This window comes from Cygnus atratus, chromosome 1 (genome assembly GCF_013377495.2).
Source record: "Cygnus atratus isolate AKBS03 ecotype Queensland, Australia chromosome 1, CAtr_DNAZoo_HiC_assembly, whole genome shotgun sequence".
NCBI lineage: Eukaryota > Metazoa > Chordata > Aves > Anseriformes > Anatidae > Cygnus > Cygnus atratus.
In genome coordinates, this window is record NC_066362.1 from 204,840,246 (window position 1) to 204,860,761 (window position 20,516).

A 20,516-nucleotide genomic window follows, 5' to 3' on the forward strand; every position below is an offset into this window, starting at 1 on the left:
GGGTTTCTTTTTTATTATTTTATTTTTGAAATATAGATTTTTTTAATGCAACATGCTTCCATTGTATTATATATTGCAGATGACAAACTTCCCAGCTGGTAATTTCCAATCATTTATAACACTGTCGTGAGAGTCCATATTTTTATATCATACCATATATCTGAAATATGTTGGAAAATATAAAATTATATGAAACCGATAATAAATACATCTCTACAGACAGACACACACATGAGAAAACTTTCAGATTTTCTTCTCTGCCATATTATGCCTTTTATCTATTCTCCACATATCACTCTCTGAGGCTCTTGCTGGGAGTTTGCCACTGGGAAGCCAGGAAAAGTGAGCAGCCTGTGCTGAACAGCCAACGTTAGGTTACAGAAGCTATTCTGCCTTCAGCTCAGAAAACCTCAGGCTTTCATAAAGCAAGTCATAAAAAAAAAACTCTGATCTTCAATTGACATTGTCGAGGAAAGAGCAATATACCGAACGTGCCCTGGTTAGAGGGGCAGCAAGCAAAAGAATCAGAGCAAAAGACGACGCTGGAGCACTCCTAATAGCTGGGGTAAATCTTGTTCTGTAAAAGTGGCATCATTAGATGGCCATATTTACCATCTCTCAAAAAAACATTGCACCCAGGACTGGCTGAACAGCAAGCTGCACCAGTGAGGTGCGTGCTTGCAGACAAGAAAGGGAAGAGCAGCTTGCTTAGAGCTGTTTGTAGCACATATCAGTGCCACGTCATATAGCACCCATCTCTCCTGTGGTCCCCAAGCCCCTCTCAGACACTAAGGACACATCCTCAAGGAAGATGAAGCCTTGTTATTCCCACAGGAAACTGAAATGCTGAAAGATTAACTGGTTGGACCAAGGTCATATAAAAAATCTGTGTCTGATCATGGCAAGTTCTTGCAGTGCAATCTTACTGCAACTACAGAGCCATCCACCCCTCAAAATAAAGGTAGGGCCAGGTGGGAGAGACAGCTCCTCCTGAGCTCCATGCCAGAAGCAGCACAGGCTCCGGAGCTCACTTGCTCTCCAGTCTTGTAAAGGTCACTTTCCCGTGGTTTAATTATAGAAGGGGATGAGTTCACCTACCAGACACACCAAAGTTGCCCTAGATGTCATTTCAGCAGGGTCTTGTCCACTTGTGAATTGGCCGTGGCCAGCTATCTGCAAATGAGCATCACAAAATTGACAGCAAAGCAAATGGACTCAAGCAGCAACTAAAAATCTGAGGTTCCCTCCAGAGCCAGGCAGGATACCTACCACCCAGATGGGAATCATCCCCCACCGCAGGAGGTTTAACAGACCAAGCTTAGCCTTTACCCAGGTTGTTCACATTGCAAGAGGCACAGAGACAGCTGGAAACAAAATCTCTGTGAGCCACCGCAGACTTGAGAGGATGCTCCGGGTCAGTGGCATTGCATTCGCAGCAGGGTAAAGCATCATCATCACAGGACACCCACTGCTCCCCAACATCCAGCCCTCATTTCCACCACCTGCTGCCACCCCAGCCATGAAAACATCCTAGATGAGTTTTTTTTTCCCCATGTTTTTCACTTTTTTTTTTTTTTTTGGATGCCGCAGAGTATTCACAGCAGGAGTCACCAATCTCTGCTTGGGATGGGAAATATTTCTAGATGCTCTTGGAAGCACCTTTTATTCACAGCATGCTCCTTGTTACAGTTAAGCAAGGGGAAGGGAAAAGCACCTCCCTTCTACAGGTGTTTTCGTGAAATGGAAAAGCTATTCAGACTCCGGGGTAGGGATAAAGCCTATCAAAGCATCTCAGTTTTCCTGGATTTTACCTCATTCCAGCTGCTCATAGTCCTCTGCCATTAGTTGTTGCTGCCTCTTCCTCTCCTTCTGTGATGGAAAAACAATAGCGTTTAACTCTGGAGTCCCAAAAACTGATCGTTGTGTGTGACTTGTTTTAATTCCCCCCAAAAAGACACAAAAAAGAAAGTAGGCTTTTATATACATTTATTATGCATTTGATGACAAACTTTATTTACACAGAGAAGCAGGCAGGAAGACCTTCCAGAGTCACTGGACACTTTTAGAGGTCTTCCTATGAGCAACTTGACACGTGCCAATGGAGCAAAGCATAGGCTTTTTGCACCATGAGGACATTGCAAGTTAGGTACCCAAACCAAGAAATACCCAAAATGACTTTGGAAAATCTCAGTTATAGTCATTTCTGGCCCTTTATTTGACTTGACTCAAAAGATGCTTTCAAATCACATAAGTAATCATTTATTGTTAAAGACGTGAGATATTAGGGAAGCAGAAGCCACTTTTGGTGGCTTCTATAACGTAGCCAAATCTTGTTCCCATTGTGTGGAGCTGGCTAAAGGGTTTTCAGTAGCCACCAATATCAGGTAGCAGCAGGAGCAGGAGGTGCCATCAGGTACTGCAGCCCACCCAGGACACCGCACCCCGTTAGCAGGGTGGCTGCTTTAAGCAATAAAAGGCTAATTTTTTCTCCCCAGCAGCCTGGGACTGGAGAGACACTGAGGTTCATAGGTGACAGCATGGTTGCTTATCCTTATTCCCACACCTCAGATGTGTGGAGATTCTCCGCCAGTTCTTGCCTCTGGTGTCACACTGTCAAGTGGGCATTGACACTTGGCAATGTTGGGCGGGGGGAGAAGACTTTCCTAACCTTGAAGAAATAAACACACTCTAAGGGTGTGGGGAAAAGGTTTTACACCCACATGCACACGCAAACCAATAACGCCTGTGATTTCCGAGTCAGCCTGGATGAGTGGAGTTGGCAGGGTCACAGCTGCGTCCATGAAAACCCCGTGCCACAGCTGCTCCTTCCCTAGAAAAAAGGTCCCCTCCTACCCTTCCTCCTTAATGCTTTAACCTCTGAAGCCCAGCTACAGTCTTTCCCTGAATAGACGTGTCATGAGCACCCATGGGAATACAGAGGCTGGCTCGTAGCTCCTTTCCGTAAGGCTTAAACCCAGACCACTGGGGCTTTTCCAACGAAATGCCTTCATGAACCATGTGTTATCTACTGTGATGCGGTTTAGGATGAAAGTCTCTTCCTGTAAGAGCTTATTGCTTGTAAGTAAAGCAGACATTAGGGTTGCAAGAGTATGTTAATACAAAATAAAGCATATAATATTACTATTGTTTTGTAATGGGAGCATAGAGAGGTCTGGTTGAGGACGAGTGCAGGTGATCACAGCAATGCCAAGACAGATGCAGCCGCTGAGCCATATCCCAGCCTCTGTTGGTAGCCAGCCCAGGAAACTTAATGAATTTTATTAAATTACTTTATGTAACAGAAAAAAAAATGGCCCACTGAATCTTTTTAAAGTGTATTTGTGTGCATGTTCACATGTACGTCTTAGATGGCTTGATAAATTCACAGCTATCTGGAATTTGGATCTAATCTTACCCCGTGTGTTATCCAACATGCTGGAAAAATTACTTTATGGGCAGCAAGAATAATTCTTATTAGTCATAAATCAGAACTCCTTAGGAGAAAAAGATGCATCATGGATTTTTTTTTAAATTCTTCTTACCAGAAAGTCTTACACGCATGGCCACATTAAAAGAGGTTTTCAAACGAAAACTGAAAATAGTTTGAGAAAATAAAGCAGCACAAAGCACATGGGGCTTGGTTTGATACCAAGGAAAGGCTGAAGGAGAATATTACCAGCTGTGATTCATCTGATGCAAGAGACTTTCAAAAATAAGCTCGGTATGGCAGAAGGGTCAAAATTGTACCTGGGATTTAGGATTATGTTATCTGCTGTTCTGCAACATGGTGGCAGAGAGAAAAGTCTCGCTGATAGTGCTGATAGCGGGAATTGGAGACTGAGGATTAAGCAACAGCACAGATAGCAACCAGCTTTCTTCTGTTAGCCTTTCACAGATTGCAAAAAAAACAGGGTGCCGGCCCATGTGAAGCAGAAATAAGCTCTCTGCCCTGCTGATGAGGCGCTGGGTAGGAGGCAGATAACTACCAAACAGGTTGCATTATTATTTAAATGGGGGCCAAAGGAATGGCTGAGGGCTTCTAAGAGGGGTGTGGGTTGGAGGAAAGTTTCCAAAGCCCAGGAAACAAAAGCAGGTCTGAAGAAAAGGGTGAGGACGTGGCCGACCCTGTCAGCCTGGGCTGTCCAAGAGGCCTCTCACACCAAAGGGCTTCTTCACCAGGGCTCCTCACAAGATGAGGCCTGCAGTCGTGTTGGAGACCTGCTTATGGTGGACATGCCAGAGCTGTTGGCGTTACCTCCTTCATCTGCTCACCTCAGCCTTTCTGCTGGCACAGCAGAGCCATTTGGGGTCCCTCTGCCCGACCAAGGCCTGTTGATGGCCCTGGGTTTCATGGCAAAGCCAGCTGGTGGCAACTGTCCCAGCTCAGAAGGCTTTCAGCCATCTCCGTGCATGCTGTGCCATCTCCCCACACCGATCAGAGCCCTCAGATATAATCCTTGTCCTGCTGAGGATCCACAAGCTTGAAATCTGCTCTGAATCAAACTGTTTTCCAGGCACTTTTCCACGGAGCAGGGGGGTGCGGAGGAAAGGCCCCACTCTGCACTTTGGCACAATTCAGCCCAATCAGCTACTTGAAACTCAGAAGATACACAGACCAGACAGGCAATAGAAGGCATTTTGCAGGGAAACAATACCATAAAAATTCAAAAGCATTTAACCATGCATGCCCAGTAAAGAAACACTGCAAGTTTGCAGCACAGGCAAGCTCTACCCTGCTTTAGGACTACAAGGGAGTGGACAAATGACCTACGAAGGTCGCTTCCAACCTCAGTTACTCTGTGAATTAAGGTTATAATAGTGCTTTGGCTGTCCTAAGGTTCCTTTTAGTGATAAATCAGCCTTACACTGCTTTCTAAATGCTAAGCTGTACCGCACCTCACAGGATCCAGCACCACCATTTTGGGCATTTTATCAACCACAGAAAGAGCTTAAGGATCCGATGAAGCAACAGATCCAAATCGCACAAGTTAGGGACAACGACTTATCAAAAGAGATTAGCACTTGCAACACCCAATGCCGTGCCAAGACCTCGAACATTATATGCTGCTGCCTCCCCATTTGCAAACCCAGGCATGACCGTGCACCAAGGACCCATGTGCTCCTTGCTCCCTAAGCCCACTCTCCTTGCAGTCGGTCGAAAACCCCCCGCCAGACCCCTGGAACCATCCGTGATGTGAGACAGATGCAGAGCCACTCCCAACATCCTGCTCTGCCTCACGCGCCGTCTACCCCATCACCACCTAAATTGATTCCAGCATCATCCTCGCTGCTGATGAGGTGCAAAGCAGACACAAGGCAGCCAAACCTCCCCGTGCCAGCTGGAAGAGGTGAGCTTTGGTAAAGCAACACGCTCAATTCAAGCAGGCTCCATCACTCAAATCGAAAGCCAGAAGTTCAAAATGCCTCTTTACAGCACAGGAATCACTGGGGCCTTGGATTTATCCTCGGTGCTGCATAACATTACCCATTACCTTTACAGCAATAGATAGGAATTTCCAGGTTGAGTGAAAAATTGCTTGAATGAATGCCAACAGACCCCAGAGCAAGTTGGTTAGAAAACCGACCTCTGTCCATCCCACGTGCCACATCTACATTCATCTGCAGCCTGCCATGCCATGCTGGGGCCAACAGGGAGGTGTGTGCTAGCCATGCAGTGATCCTGGGAAGGCCAACCAGAGATAAAAAATGAATTTGGGGCATGTGTTCAAAAAGCCAAGTGGAGGAAAGAAAGTCATGGGCCCTTCTTCTGAGGCAAGGCAACAGGAGGTGCTTTGGAACCAATACGAGTTGGAGCATGGGGCTGGCACCAGCTCCTGCATCAGCATTGGGATCACAGGGAGGCAACCCATGAAGGACTGCTCCAAGTGAGGATAAGCACGTGCAGAGAGTAGATGGGAAACAGGCACAGGAGACAGCAGGGAACACGGGGGGTGGGTTTTGGCTGCTGGCAATGGGGCTACAATGTAGAGGAGTGGCCAAGACTCTGTGAGCTTTGGTCCCCAAAGGAAATGTTGTTGACAGCCTCCAAAACTAAGCTGCGTGAGAGGGTTGAAGGCCTGTTGGGAAGTCACGGGGTTTTCTGATTCTTCTGGCGCTGAGCTGCAGCAGGGGGGAAGCTGAGCTGTAAGAAGACACCGTGGCCCAGTGCCGTGCTCAGCCCCGATGGGAGTCAGAGGGGGTGCGTGCGTTGACGTGACAGCACCCTGCATGTCTAGCCACCAGGCATGGCCCTGTATGGAAGAGCATCTCTTACTCTGAGGTCGGCCAACAGGAATTTGTGTGCCTGGAGAGCAGTCTGCAGAAGGTGCAGTGGCTGCGCTGGGACAGATGTCTGGATGAAGTTGGATGAAGTTCTCCAAGCGGAGGTTGTAGAGCAGCGTAGAGCACACACGATGTGATCTCAGTGCTCTTCATAAGGACTTGGCCTCTGCTGGGGGGCTGAATTTCTGTTCCTGTCCAGGCCCATGTGTCATCAGTCTTCTCCAAACTATTCACCCACACATTATCTGCTCAAGCATCAGCTACAGCTGCTGCACCACTGGATACAGCTGTGCTTGGTGAGAGCTCGTATACCTTCCAAAATGGGGCTTGGCTGACCAGGACCACAAAGACACAGAGAGGGATTTACAATTAGTTAAGCATGCGTCAGTTCTGGGGTGCTCAGGAACACGATGATGGCATCGGTGGCTTTTGGAGCACTGCTGTGACAGCCAGCCCATACCTCTGTACTGATTTTCCTGTGCTGTCTTCATAGCCAGTCATACAGTGCTGCACAGAAAACCATAAAGTGGTACCTCTGGCTTAGCTGGATGTCAACGCAGAACAAAACAAATGCCCACATGCCTACTTATTTATTGTGTTATCTGAATTTCTGCACACACACACACCCCACAAGCAATAATACAAGGTTCAGATTATCTATAATCCACTGACAGCTATTGATCCATGAGGCTATCAACAAACCAGAATGATACATATGTCTTATTCAATGTGCAAACACATGCCCATGATAGCACTGGCAGCAAGAAGACCCAGATAAATTTTGTGAATAACACAGTACTCTAAATAAGACATGAAGACTGCTCCTATACATCCTTAAACCGAATTACCAAGGAACAAGGTATTTTCTCTGTAAATTATTCGCTGTTATAATTCATGGATAAAGAAAAAAAAAAAAAAAGAAAGAAAGGAAAGAAAAAAAGGTTATTTGAGAGCAATAATGGCCCAATACTTTCCTCTGAGATGTCCCTAGATGGAGTTCTCCAGAGCATCAGGAGAGCTGTTCTGCTGCTAAGCAACTGGCAGGCTCCCAGACAGCTGATGATTTTACCAAATATATGAGTGCCAAATGTAAAACATGGCAAAGACAGCAGTAGATTTCTCCCCCCCCCAACTCCCTTTTCTTTTCCCCCAGCAAGTTCATTCAGATTTAATAGTCAGCAGGTGTTTCAAATTTTCATTTACATCCGCATGCAAATGGAAACAGAAATCTAGTGTATTCATTCCCAGGCCACTAACACCTAGACCTAGGGGAGCTTCTTCACTTGCCAGGTATGAGATGGCTCTTTGTATGCTGAGGTCCAAAATTAGAAGCCAGCCTTGCCATTTTGCTTGGAGCTCCAAGAAAGCTTTTAAATCTTAATGCTGGGCTAGATTTTCCTTCCCCTGCCAGCTCACTTTTCTACACACAGACACCGCCTTGTGCATGAAGGCAGAATGAACTAGAGTGAAACAGCAACAAAACAGTGGCTGCGAGTGTTCGTTCACACATGCCTCTGTGTTTTTCCTCTGCAGTCCTTTCACATGCTGAGGAAGGAGTGAATCCAGGAGGTACAGCATGGCCATATTCTATATAAATCCCCGTGCACATGGGTTGCATAGCTGGAGTTGCTTGTAGCAACTTTAACCTGGGACTTTTCCCCTCCCAAGTACAGGAGAAATGCAACTTTCCAGAGAGAGCTATAAAATCAGTATTCTTCTAGTGCCGTATCACAGAAAACTCACACTCCATGGATATAGAGTGTCCATAAGTAGTATAAAATGCTCCTTGAGCATAAAACCAGGTACAGGGCTGAGCATCCAGAGCTTCCATCAGTATCGTAGGAAAACGGGATCCTTCCAGCCTCCTTTGGGAAGGGAAGGCTTTGTTTCCTTCCATGCAAGCTTAGGAGACATCTGTTTGTGTAACTGAGAGAAGGGCCAACTCTTTGGGAAATCATTTCCAGTAAATAGGTAATCCGGGGTCTTAAGCTGAAGCTGGTGGTTGTGCTGGGGTTCCTCCACGATGGCACAAGCCACATCTCCCCGCTTCCTCTGCTGCTTGGCTTACAAAGTCACTGCAAATCCAGAGCTCCATTTTCTTGAAGTCAGCACATATTTTTTGATCAGCAAGTCCTTTCCTAGTGCAAACTACAGGCCAGAGCTCACAGCCTTGCTCCGTTATACCTGTTGTCCAAGTAGACACTCCAAAAATCAATGTGATTACTGCTATGAGAAATGAGTGCAAAATTCAGCTCAGCTATGAAAACTTTCTTGTCTCTTTCTTTTCTGGTCTCCTTCTAGACACTTTTTTCAAGTTAGACAAATCTCCTTCTGCGTGATGGCTTAGACAAATGCTCAAGAGTACCAGTGTGAAATAAATACCAGCAGGATTCTTCACTATCTTGTTGCTCCATGAGTTTGGCTCTACCCTAACTTTGTCTTAACCATGGAAGTGGTACAGATATGTCATTGTTGGACTGTGTGGACACGAGAGGAAAGGTCTAAGGTGCTAAACAAGAATTGGTGTTGAAATAAGAAACCCGTCGATCCTAGTGCACACTATTTTTTTAGTCCTGTGCTATACACAAGACAGGGTTGAATCACTGACTGCCATCACCTGAGGAGATGGAAATCCCATCGTGTATTTTTGGGAATGTGGCCTCTCTTTGCATATGGCAAAAGCTCATTATCATTCATAAAAGGAAGCATTTTATCGTGAAGTAGAAAGCAGTTTGTCCTGATCTCAGAGCTCCCACATTCAACAAAGAAGCAGAAAATTGTACATTTACTATCCACTTGGAAAGAATTAGAGAGAATAATGCAACCCCCAAATATCTTCTGAACCAGGGCAACAACTATCCCCTAACCCTAACCATAATCCCCTAACCCTGTGAACCATAGGGTTCATCGTGTTCCCAACTTTGCATCCCCTTCTTTTGTTAAAAGAGGAAGAGGTGTCAGCTCTCCAGAATGAAGACGCTGTGATAATGCTCCCATCTCAGACTGCAATAATTCATGTTAAAAGCCTAAAGAAACACTTAATGAAATTTTGGCATTCTTGAAGTCAAAACCAGAAGCAAGAAGATTTGAATTCTGCCATTTAGAGAGTCTGAGAGGAAGTCCACTAGGTCTTCTGTATTACTCAAGTTTCAGATCCCAAACATCTCAAATCTGTATTGAGCTTCCTGCCTGAGAGTATAGGTCTGGAAGAAGTGCCACTTGCTGGTGAAATTTCTGTTGAATTCCCTTTGTTCAAAGCTGTTAGCATGAATGAACAGCAATCCATAGGGTAACTCGGACAGACTGTTGATATCTCTGCTTTCAGCAGCAGTTTTTTCTGCCTCTGAAGGAAATACTGTACCTTATCCCTTCTGCTCAAGACTTCTGGCTAAAAGTAGTTCCTCCACATTTTGTGGGATATTTTCTTCTCATTTAGTCTCTGTTTCACCTACCCCGAAATATTACTGGGCTTTACTAACTAAGAGTTGCAAAACTTCTTCATAAACAGGTTATTTGGATTCTCTCCTCCTGTTCTTTAGTTGCTCTAGCTCCTACAGTCTTTATATTTTTATTTTCTTGGAGGTAAGATGGATGTGATCTCTGCTTAGCTTTTGTAGCTTTCCAGAATGTGGCACTGAGTGTCCTGAGACACCCAGAAACACCCTTTTAAGCTCATCATTGCAGAGCTGATTCCTTATAAACAAGTGGGACACAGCAAAACTTCAGCCTGTAAAACCTTGCTGTCCTGAGATGGGATTTTCCCTGAAAGATGAACTCGGTGTTGTTCAATAATGGCTCTCACTGACAACAAATTCATTCTGGAAAATGCCCCTCCATTTCTCTATCTGTAATTGCACGTCCGTAAGAAACCCACAACCTCCCTGCTGCATGAGCATTGCACAGAAAACCAGACGGTGCTGAGCATTTGTCTCCTTAACCACGAGGAATGAGAAGGACAACAGAGCAAGAAGAAGGAAAAGGACCCCCACACCTCCATTCCTTCTGCTGTATCTAAAACAGTCCATTTTTCAGGGCAGAAAACCTCCCCTATCTGTAGTGCTACAGTAAAGAAAGCAACCAAGGTGGTGGCGTGCTGGAACAGAATAGTGTGTAAATATGGGGGGGGAAAGAAAAAAAAATGAGAGAGAGGTTTTGCTTTGTAAAGAAATGGTTCCATCTGACCTAGAGAACTGTACATTTGATTCATGACCTTGTCTCAGATGCTCTGTAATTACCCTGGAGGGACAGGGCTTTAGAGAATGACACAAAGCATTCAGAAATTCCTGGCTATCGGTATGATGGAGAGCAAAGGAAATGGGAGTTTATTTTCACTGCAAGAGGCAGTTTAGAGGCAGTGATCTAATTGCCACCTTTGCAAATTATGAAAAGGCTTGAAATTCCTCCTTGCAAACCGCTGCACGCTGGGAAAACACTGCAAGGTAGGAGCGTGTGGTGTGAAGGCTGGTGTTGCTTTCACTTGAAGGGTAATAAACATATGGACCATATTAATGAGGAGATCTAAGTACAGGAAAAAAAAATAAAGGCAGGAATGAGATCAAGAGGCAACAGGTGAAAAAAACCAACCACGTTTGGGACACCAGCGGTTCTCCTTTCTCCAGGGACAGGCCGCACAGTCTTACAAAAACATTTTGCTCAGCTTTTCAAAGGCATTTCAGAGCTTTCCTGTCAGCTTGAATTTTAAGCACGATTTGCAACAGCGCTTCCCCCACTCACATGTAAGGAGCGGAAAGCTCTTGCCAGTGGATTTTGCATCTAGTGCCAGATGAAAAGAGTGGCTCTTCGCAGTCCGAGGCTGGAGCTACCTTGAAGAAGGTGTGAAGTCCAGGTTGGACTCCGCTGACTCCAACTTAGCATTGAAAATTCAGCTCAAGAGATGAAAGGGTAGCCAACTCTTCAGATGTTTGCTTCACGCAGGAAAACAATATCCAGCACAACAAGACGAATTACAGACGGCTCTCCGGGGAATCGAGCAGCCAAGAATTTGGGAATTTGGACACCTGGGAATTTGGAGAGCAGAGGGTAGCCAGGGAGAAAAGAAGCTGGTGGAGAAACATCACCCCAGGAGCCTGGATCAACAGTGGAGCCTGGCCAGGAGCTCCCAGGACTCTCTGCTGCACAAACCTAACGTGAGCAGGTTCCTCTGGGAGAAGAAGGTGAGCAGAGCTGGAACCAGCATCAAGGGATGTGTACAAAATGCCTCTCTTGAACGGCACCAACGCCGGCTGCAGGAGACCAAGCCCCGAGCGCGGCTGTCAGCTGGCTCGTCTCCAGAAGCCGGTTTGCCAATTCAGAGCCTGCTAACAGCCTGCTGACACGGGAGTAAGAAACTAATGAGGCCTTAACTCCTGGCTAACTGCAGGCCAGGGCTTGGCTCCCAGCGTAGCTTGGAGCCTGGCCAGGCTACGAGGGAAATCACCGCCCGTGGTTGGAGGGGGATGCTTGTGGCCACGGCACAGCGAGGCTGGTCCATGGAACATCAAAGAAGTCCTCACAGACAGCCTGGGGCATTGGGGTACCAACATCACCCCCCCGAGCATCCCTTTACTGGTGCCTGATTTAAAACCGCAAGCCCAGCAGTGGCATTTCATGTGTTTTCTCTGCATTTCTCTCCATTTCTGTCAATTTGCAGCCTAATTTGCTACTGGCAAGGAATTAACAGGACTCTTTATTTTAAAAGAAGGAAAGGAAGAGCAGTTACTACAGAGAGGCCAGCAAGCCTCCTGCCAAAGTCCCTCTTTTGCACAGAAAGCAAAGCAAAAGGCCTGACTTTGCCCATGAAGCAGCATCGGGCTAGTTCTGCTGAGTGCAAGGAAAGAGACGGTGCGGTGTGACCGTAATCGGCTGTATCTTTACCATCAATCACATTTTAATGAGAGTAAATTGAAATTCCAGGCACACATTAATAATGAATGCATGAATTAACTCTGAGGAACCATCTGATGATGCTTTCACTGGGCTGTGATGGCTACAGGCTAACATCACTTTAAGCTACTTTCTGGACATGTATAGAGAAAACTTTGAACTGAAACCTAGGCTTCAAGACCCAAATTTGCAAAGGAATTTAGGTGTCTACATTTCAGCAGAACTGGAATTTAGGAAGCCACAAAATACAGCAACTCACAAAAACCCCACCTACCTGCCCAGACATCTCAGCATTCACAGGCACTGGCGTCATCGCCATAAATGTTCCTTCAGTTCCTAAATTTTCACCAGGAAGTTTCACCAAAAACATGTTGCCCTTTAGGTCAACACGCTGCTCAGATCCCATCTATTAGAGTTTGCTATTATATCCCAAAACTGGGACTTCTTTTGCCTAGATTTTTGGAAAGTTCCTTTACGGCCAACATGGGAAGACGAGTCCCAATTCAGCAGAAGACTTCCCGAAACAGATCACCCTAGTGCCCACTCAGGTAGCAAGAGAGCTTTATTTTTGAAGGAAGCAATAATGTAAGGGAGGTAAATGTCTCCTTTATGTTGGTGACGATGCCAGGCTCCAGGCAGTCAGAGCAGACATCAAGAGCTTGGTGTCAGTACAAGCACCAAAAACCACCTCAAAACCATCAGCTGCATTCATTGTAAGTGCAACTCACCACTAATGTGGCTTAAAATCCCAGTTTAACAAACTTTGGCTTCTCACTCTGGAGATTCCCAGCTCATTTCCCACCATGGAAGCCAAAATGGAGATTGCTATAGCTGATAAAACCCATTTGGTTGGCTCTGTGAGTATCACGGTATAGGATGTTTTCTGCATTTGGCAAAGGGGATGCTCATCCATGTGAGGATTTTAGAAACATCCTCCCTTGCAAAGCTCAGGACTTGTTACCTGTTTGATTTAAGCACTGGGATTTTTTGAAGCAGAGAGAGTAGAGAAGGCTGCCATGCAGGAGAAAAAAAAAAAAAAGAAAGAAAAAAAAAGACTTTAAATGACTTTAAATCTTGGAAACTGGTGGCTTGGCTTTGGTGGAGTTTGGTCACACTTTATTTCCTGAAGATCTGGTTTGCCAAGGTAATCCCCCAAAACATCTACTACGTACAAATGGTCTACTTGAATCCACCTCTCCCTTCTCCCAAAGCCTGTTGACCACATATCCTTGTAAACAGATAAATTAGTCTTTTGGGGGGCTGGGACAGGAATCATTTCTGATCTTTCTCATACCCGTGTCTCACCTTCACATCTTCACCATCCTGCAGGCACCACCACAATGCAGCCCCTCTCTGCCCGTTTGGCTCACACCCAGCATCACTCCATCAAGCTATGACTTCTCCTCACTTCATTGCAGCAGGGGATTTGTGGAGGTGGTGGAGGACACACTGCACTTTGCCACCACTTCCCAGAACCGTGGACCTTCCCCCTGTACCCTCACGCCTCTCATCAGAAAGACTTCACCACCTTTCAGACATATTTCCAAGTACACAAGCCTCCAAAACTGCACCTCCACCCCTCGGAGCTGCTCCAAAAAACAAATCTTGTAACACTCCATTTCTTACACCACAGGGCTGATTCTCTTCAACACCTTCCAATTTTAGGGACAAAACCTGCCATATACTGCACTGGCTGATCACTGCTGATTCAGACACGTCGGTCAGAAACAGCTCTTTCTTCTGACTCACAGCCCAGCTGGAACAAGAAGAGGCCAGACTGCTTCTCCCTCTCATTCTCCCTTTATCATAAGCTTGCCTTTTGGGTCCCTCCACCCCCATCCTCATATCCTCATCCCCTTCCTCCCCACCAGCTTTTTTTTATATTTTCCCAGCAGCCTGTCGACATGCCTCTTGAACTTATTTATAGCCTTATTTATAGCGCGGCTTCAGCCACCTCACTTGTTAACCTATTCCATATGTTTACTCCCCTTTGTGTGAAACAGGGCTGTGCCAGCTCTCCTTTATCCCTGGGGGCCTTTTAATTTCAGACGATGGCCCCCACTGCCCTGCCCCTCGTATGAGATCAGCAAGGAAAAAAGCAGCTCAGAAATGGTCCAGGGTGATGAGAGAGATGTGCCAGCACTGTGCCAGCCCCAACAAAGATGAATAGCCAGCAGAAAGCTGGGTCATCCAACCCCCAAGCCATGTAGCAGGTTTTGCTCATAAGAGCATCCTGATAGGATAAAAGTGGACCAAGTTCACCTGTATCCAGAGGGCTATAGAGGAGGAAGGTCTCACTTTATCCTCTGTTTTTTCTTCAGAGTCCTCAGCACTGTTTGCAAACTCTGTTCTTAACTTTTCCCGTTGCCCAAGTCTGTTGGCTAATTCCAGGGATTGCTGCAATCCAACCTCCTAACCCACTCGGAAGCCACCAGTATTTCTGGTATCCCACAACTGACCCATTTTCCCAGCACACCTTCTCCTATCCCAGATCCCAGAGACCAGCCAAGTCAGATTTGGGTGGCATGTCCTACAGCTGCAGCTGCAAATGCCTGAACCTTCAGGTCCAGGTTGCTCAGGAGCAACCTCCAGGCACTGCCACCTGAAGGACCATCAGCAATTCATGCAACAAGTGGGGACATTACTTCCCAGCTCCCCATTTCACTTGCGAACAGGGGTGGTTGCTAAACCTCTCATATTTAGAACTGTAGTATATCCAAAGCTGGAAAGGACCCACAAGGAACATTGAGTCTAACTCCTAGATCCACTTAGGACTACCCAAAAATCAGACCCTGTGTCTGAGAGCATTGTCCAAACTCTTCTTGAACTCCGACAGGCTCAGTGCTGTGACCTGGGGAGCCTGTCCCAGTGCCCGACCACCCACTGGGTGCAGAACCTTTCCCTAACACCCAGCCTGACCCTCCCCTGTCCCAGCTCCATGCCGTTCCCTCGGGTCCTGTTGCTGTCCCCAGAGAGCAGAGCTCAGCGCCTGCCCCTCTGCTCCCCTCGTGAGGGAGCTGCAGGCCGCCATGAGGCCTCCCCTCGGCCTGCCCTGCTCTGGGCTGAACAAGCCAAGGGACCTCAGCCGCTCCTCATACATCTTCCCCTCTAGACCCTTCACCATCTTTGTAACCCTCCTTTGGACACTCTCTAATAGTTTTATGTCCTTTTTATACTGTGGCACCCAAAACTGCACCCAGTACATAAGGTAAGGCTGCACCAGCGCAGAGCGGAACAATCCCTTCCCTCGACCAGCTAGCCATGCTGTGCCTGATGCACCCCGGGATGAAGCTGGCCCTTTTGGCTGCCAGGGCACACGACTAACTCATATTCATCTTGCTGTCGACCAGAACCCCACTTCTTCATGGCTGGTGGCTGTGTGGCAGTGTTCATTGGTACACGGTGCCTCATTAAAAGGTCCATACGCAGGCACAGCCGCCCTTCCCACCTTGTCCACATGCCCAGGTGCAGCCAGCCAGAGCTCTGGCTCTGTTCAGTATGGGGACAGCTTTAGAGGCAAACAAGCTAACACAGCATTGGATCTGTCTTTATTGACTCCTGCTCAGTCCTCTCCCTGACCAGCAGCAAAAATGCACCCTGGAAAACCCCAGCACGCACTCTGCTTCTTAGCAGCTTTTTCCAGCCCTCTGCATAGGGCCCTTTGTTTTTCCTCCTCCTGATTTGCAAGAAATAGGGCAGTGTGGCTTTTCCTAACATCTCTTTGGCGTTAGCATTCCTCCTATTCCAAAGCCACCTTTGATGCTGCTATAAAACCCAGTGTCTCACAACATTTCCTTGCTGTTCCAGCAGCTGCTCTCTCTTTTACCGGGCCAACTTTCATTCCCTTCAATGAGCAACTGCAAACACCCCGCATTTTTCCAGCCTCATGCCTGAGCACCACTTCCCCATTGATCTCAGATGCCTTCAGAGCAGGCTGTGAGCAATCCTCCATTTCTCTTCTCATTTTCTAAAGGTTTTTGCTACTGAAGTCCATAGTTCTGGTGTTTCTTACACAAAACAAACACACAAACAACACCCCCTTGCCTCCCCAAAGAGAACAGCTGACATTAAAGATCTTTTTTGCCCACCAGAAAGCATCGAAAATGTCACAGATTCCTTGTGCTTTCTTCTTCACCTCCCTTTCAGGTCTGTTTTGGACAGGAAAACTTCAGTCCGGGAGTAAAGTGTCTAATGCAATTCAAGAGTCTCCTCTGGGAGGTAGCAGGACACTCATTATTTTATATTCTCCCAGACAGAATACTAAATCTGGGGAAAAGCCAGCCCTGGCCTTAGCAGTAAGAAAGGAAACTTCCCAAATTTCTCTCTGGTGCCCTCGGATTCCTATTTCATTACCTCAATGCAAGCAGTCCCGGGCATCTTTTTTCAATCTCTGTTGATCAACAGGGGCAAGGCCCAGTATGTCTGTGGCCAAAAGGTTGGTTCAATATTATGAGCAAGCCATAATATGAGCACGGGGAAGGGAGAATACATACTCTGCAAATTCACTTCACCTCTTCTGTTGTAAAACACACTGGATTTTAATGATTTCTATTTACCAGGAACCTTGGATCAGCTTTAAAGCATTTACCAGTAATTTATTTTCTATTTTTCCGCTGTGGGAGAAGAAAAAAAAAAAAAAAAGGAAAAAAAAGAAAAGAAAAAAAAAAAGGAAAAAAAAAAAACACAACCCTGCAGGCTTTAAGTCAGAAAGAAGACAAGAATGCAAGGTCTCATTTTTCTGGAAAACCGCTGTGCAGGCAAGGCTAGAAAGAGATCGTTCAGATACAAAGAGGAAAAAAAAATCAGATCCAAATATATCTGCAGATAAATATTTTACTCTCTTTCTGAATTGCTGGGTGGGATCAGGCCAGTCCCTGAGAGCCCTGCGCTGTGCGAGGCTGCCACCTCCTGGGGTGGGCTGCCCCAGCACTAGGCCGTAAAGGGAGATTGGGTTAGATTTGATGTTTTTAACCCCAGAAATGATCACCTTTGGGGAAAGGAAATGGACATCTCCATCTCAAGCTGTTGCAGAGAATAGAGAGGGTTTTTAGGAAGTGGGTTCAGAGTTTAAACATAGGTTTTCCTATTTATTGCAGCTGCTGTTCTTTAATGGAGACGGTGTTTCCCTGTTATGGCTCCACCAGCCCGTTTTCAGCGGTCTGCTCTGTCCCTTCCACCAGAGCCACCACAGAGGCTGACATCAAGGCTACGGCAGATTTTGCTGGATGAGCAGAAGTTTATGTGAGGGAAGAGATGAGAGGTGATGGACCCATTGGAGCGGGCCCGGAGGAGGCCGCGAGGATGCTCAGGGGCTAGAGCAGCTCTGCTGTGGGGCCAGGCTGAGAGAGCTGGGGGTGGTGGGCCTGGGGAAGAGAAGGCCCCGGGGAGAGCTGCCAGCGGCCTGCCAGGGCCTGCAGGGGGGGCAGGAAAGCTGGGGAGGGACTCTTGGTCAGGGCTGGGGGGACAGAATGATTCATTTTAGTGCAGGAGCAGACTCACCCTGCTCTGCACACATAAATATTAAAGGATGAAGATCCTCCCTTGACCTTGAGAGTGGAGGATACCCAAGCCCAAAAACAGGAGAAGAACTGTTTGGTCAAATAGACTCCCCTTCCCTACATCACAGGTGCATCATTTCCCTACACTTTACCTATATTAAGTTGAATGACTTTTATTAAAGTAAGCATTTATTCCTACAGATGGAGGACAGGGTAGATGAAAGTGCTGAAAGCCTGTGTTATAAGGTCAAAACCAACCTGATCCCTTGTCACCAAGGACAGAAAAGCTCATCAGCCCCAAATGTCCTAATAAACTGGGGAAATGTGTGACTTGCTCATGTATAGGGTGTTGGCTGCCACCATTCATTCTTGCACAGCCAAGGAGACAGCCTGGACACAGTGACATGAAATAGCCCCCACGTCCCACTGATAGGTTTCTGCCTCCTTCCAAGGAGCTTTGTTTACTGGGAGCAGACCCTGTAATCACTCAGAGACTGCTAGCAGCTCTCTGGGTTTCAGAGAAAAGAATTAAAAACAAATTAGAGGTAATGAGCTCTTAAATTGCTTCTGAATCCACTATGTGGCTGAGAGTTTTGGTGGATTTGGATAATCAAATCAAGCAGGGCCCATGGCTTATAGAAGAGTTTAAGAACACTTTCAAGCTTCCCATTGAATATTAGCTGCAACACAACTGCCCTTTCTAATTGGAAATAGTAGTAAGAAACTCAAAGCTAAAGAGAAGAACCAGGCTCAGCCTGAAGAAATGTGGTTTCTTCCCATCCAAACTGTGCCAGCACAGCTTTAGTTGACTTCTGTTATTCATTATTTCTTCTGTTCTTGCAGAATAGCTATGAATAGTTATTCTTCTATTATTAGTTACTCTGGACCAAAACAGTTGCAAAGGATCTCCAGATCCAGGCAATTGGAACTAAGGGTTAGTTCTCTCCATCCTTCTCTGCATAGTAGTCATATGTTGGTTGTCAAGTGAAAGGACTCTGTGTGAGCCTAGCAAACACATGTTCAGATGTGCCTTTCAGGAGCTCTGCTGTATGGCTTGGACATAAGCTCGCATAGGAGGAAGGTGTTTTGCCCTCCCTGTTGGTTTTGAGCAAATTTCCCTGTGCAATAAGGAACCCTGGAGGATCAGAGGTGCCTTCCCTAGTCATGAAGTTTCTGAAGCCCATTTTGCAAGAGCAGCTGTGTTAATTTGGGGGTTAGCTCATAGTCAGTGGTCTGGGGAACAGCAGAAGCAGCAAAGATGCTCCAACGGTGGGATCTTAAGAAAAGTGGTAGGAAAATGTGGAGTCCAAGAGGAGCCACAAAGCTCCTGGAGAAAAGAAGCTGCCTCCTGCCCCTGAGGTCTCCAGGTACATGGCAGAGCTCTGCCTCCTTCCTATTTTTTTTCTTCTGCTTCCGTCACACTAAGGACATGAGACACAGCCACTCCCTGCAAAACAGAGGTCATGAATTCAGGGATCCTGCCCTCTCTGTTCCTGCCATTAATGACTTTAAAGGCAGTTGGTCTGGAAATTGCTCAGCCACACAGCTAGGTGCCACTATACACCCCCAAGCACCAGAAGGTCTTCTGCAACATAGGTGGGGACCCATCTGCTAGTGGTTTATGAGACTGAGTTACAGGACTCGGGACAGGTTTTCAGAGGGGGGACACGTGCTACACATGCTCGTACCAGGGATGGGACTCCCAGGGATGGAGCTCTGTTCGATGGTTTGCATTCACGTCAGCATGGACATGCTGTGATTCCCACCCCTGCACCAAAACCACACAAGTTCAGTTCTGAATGTCAAAGGACGAGGTGGTGGGGCACATCTTGCTGTTAGCAGATGGCTAAAGCTTATCTGGATAAATTAACTTACTAATCAAAATCAACAGTTTATGTGTTTTGGAAGGTGAAAACAGCAGAAATCAGTATTTAAAAGCAGGACAGGATGAACCCTAAGCCACTTAGCCCAAACTTGTTTGCAATGCATTACTAATCCCCTCCTATCCTGCCTTCATTAACCTTGTGTACACTGTACCTGTGCAACTAATAACACAGTGGTGTTTGGAAAGCAGATTTTAGATTGCCCCACTTCCCCACCAAGGGAGCCGATCCAACAAGGTTTTAAAGCAGGTTTTGTATCTCATTGGGAGGGGTTTTTTTGCCCAGAACTTTCAGGGCAATAAAGGAAGTCACCCCGCTGGGAAATGCTGCATTTCCCAACGTCCCCAGAGGTCACATCTGCACATCCTGCTCTCGGTCCTCATGCATGGTGGTCACCCTCATCAGCTTTCCTGACGGCAGCTCTGGATGGACACTTCCACAAGCAGTTTTACCGTGATGAAAAACTAGCAGAAAATGACCCACTTGCTCCATGTGGGGTCAGTTCCCTGCTGTTTTAATTAGTTTGAGCAACCCATGATGCAGTCTCAGGAGCAGAAGACTGAGCACAGGGCTGGGACCAGGCAGGAGATGCCTCACACCAACTTGCAGCACCCAGGGGTGCATGGGGAGTTCAACAATGACCAGACTCCAAGGCTGTACCTTTTTGAAGCCCAAGACAACTTTGAACCGAGACTTGTCATACGCTTATTCATGTCAGACCTATTGTATGTGCAGAATCAGACCTGTGGGTGAACTCTGGGGCAAGCAAAAGGGAATGGTGGCTCCACACTGCTCCTTGCTCATCCAGCTGGGGTGGGACGAGGCAGGTCCTTATCAGTTTGTCCTGCCGAAAGGAGGGTTGCAGCATCCTTATCCATTCTTACCAGTCTCCCTCTCTCATTAACAAAATGAATCTCAGTTTTCAGGTTTTCTTTTAAAAGAGAATCGGCCACAGCCATAAAATCATCTC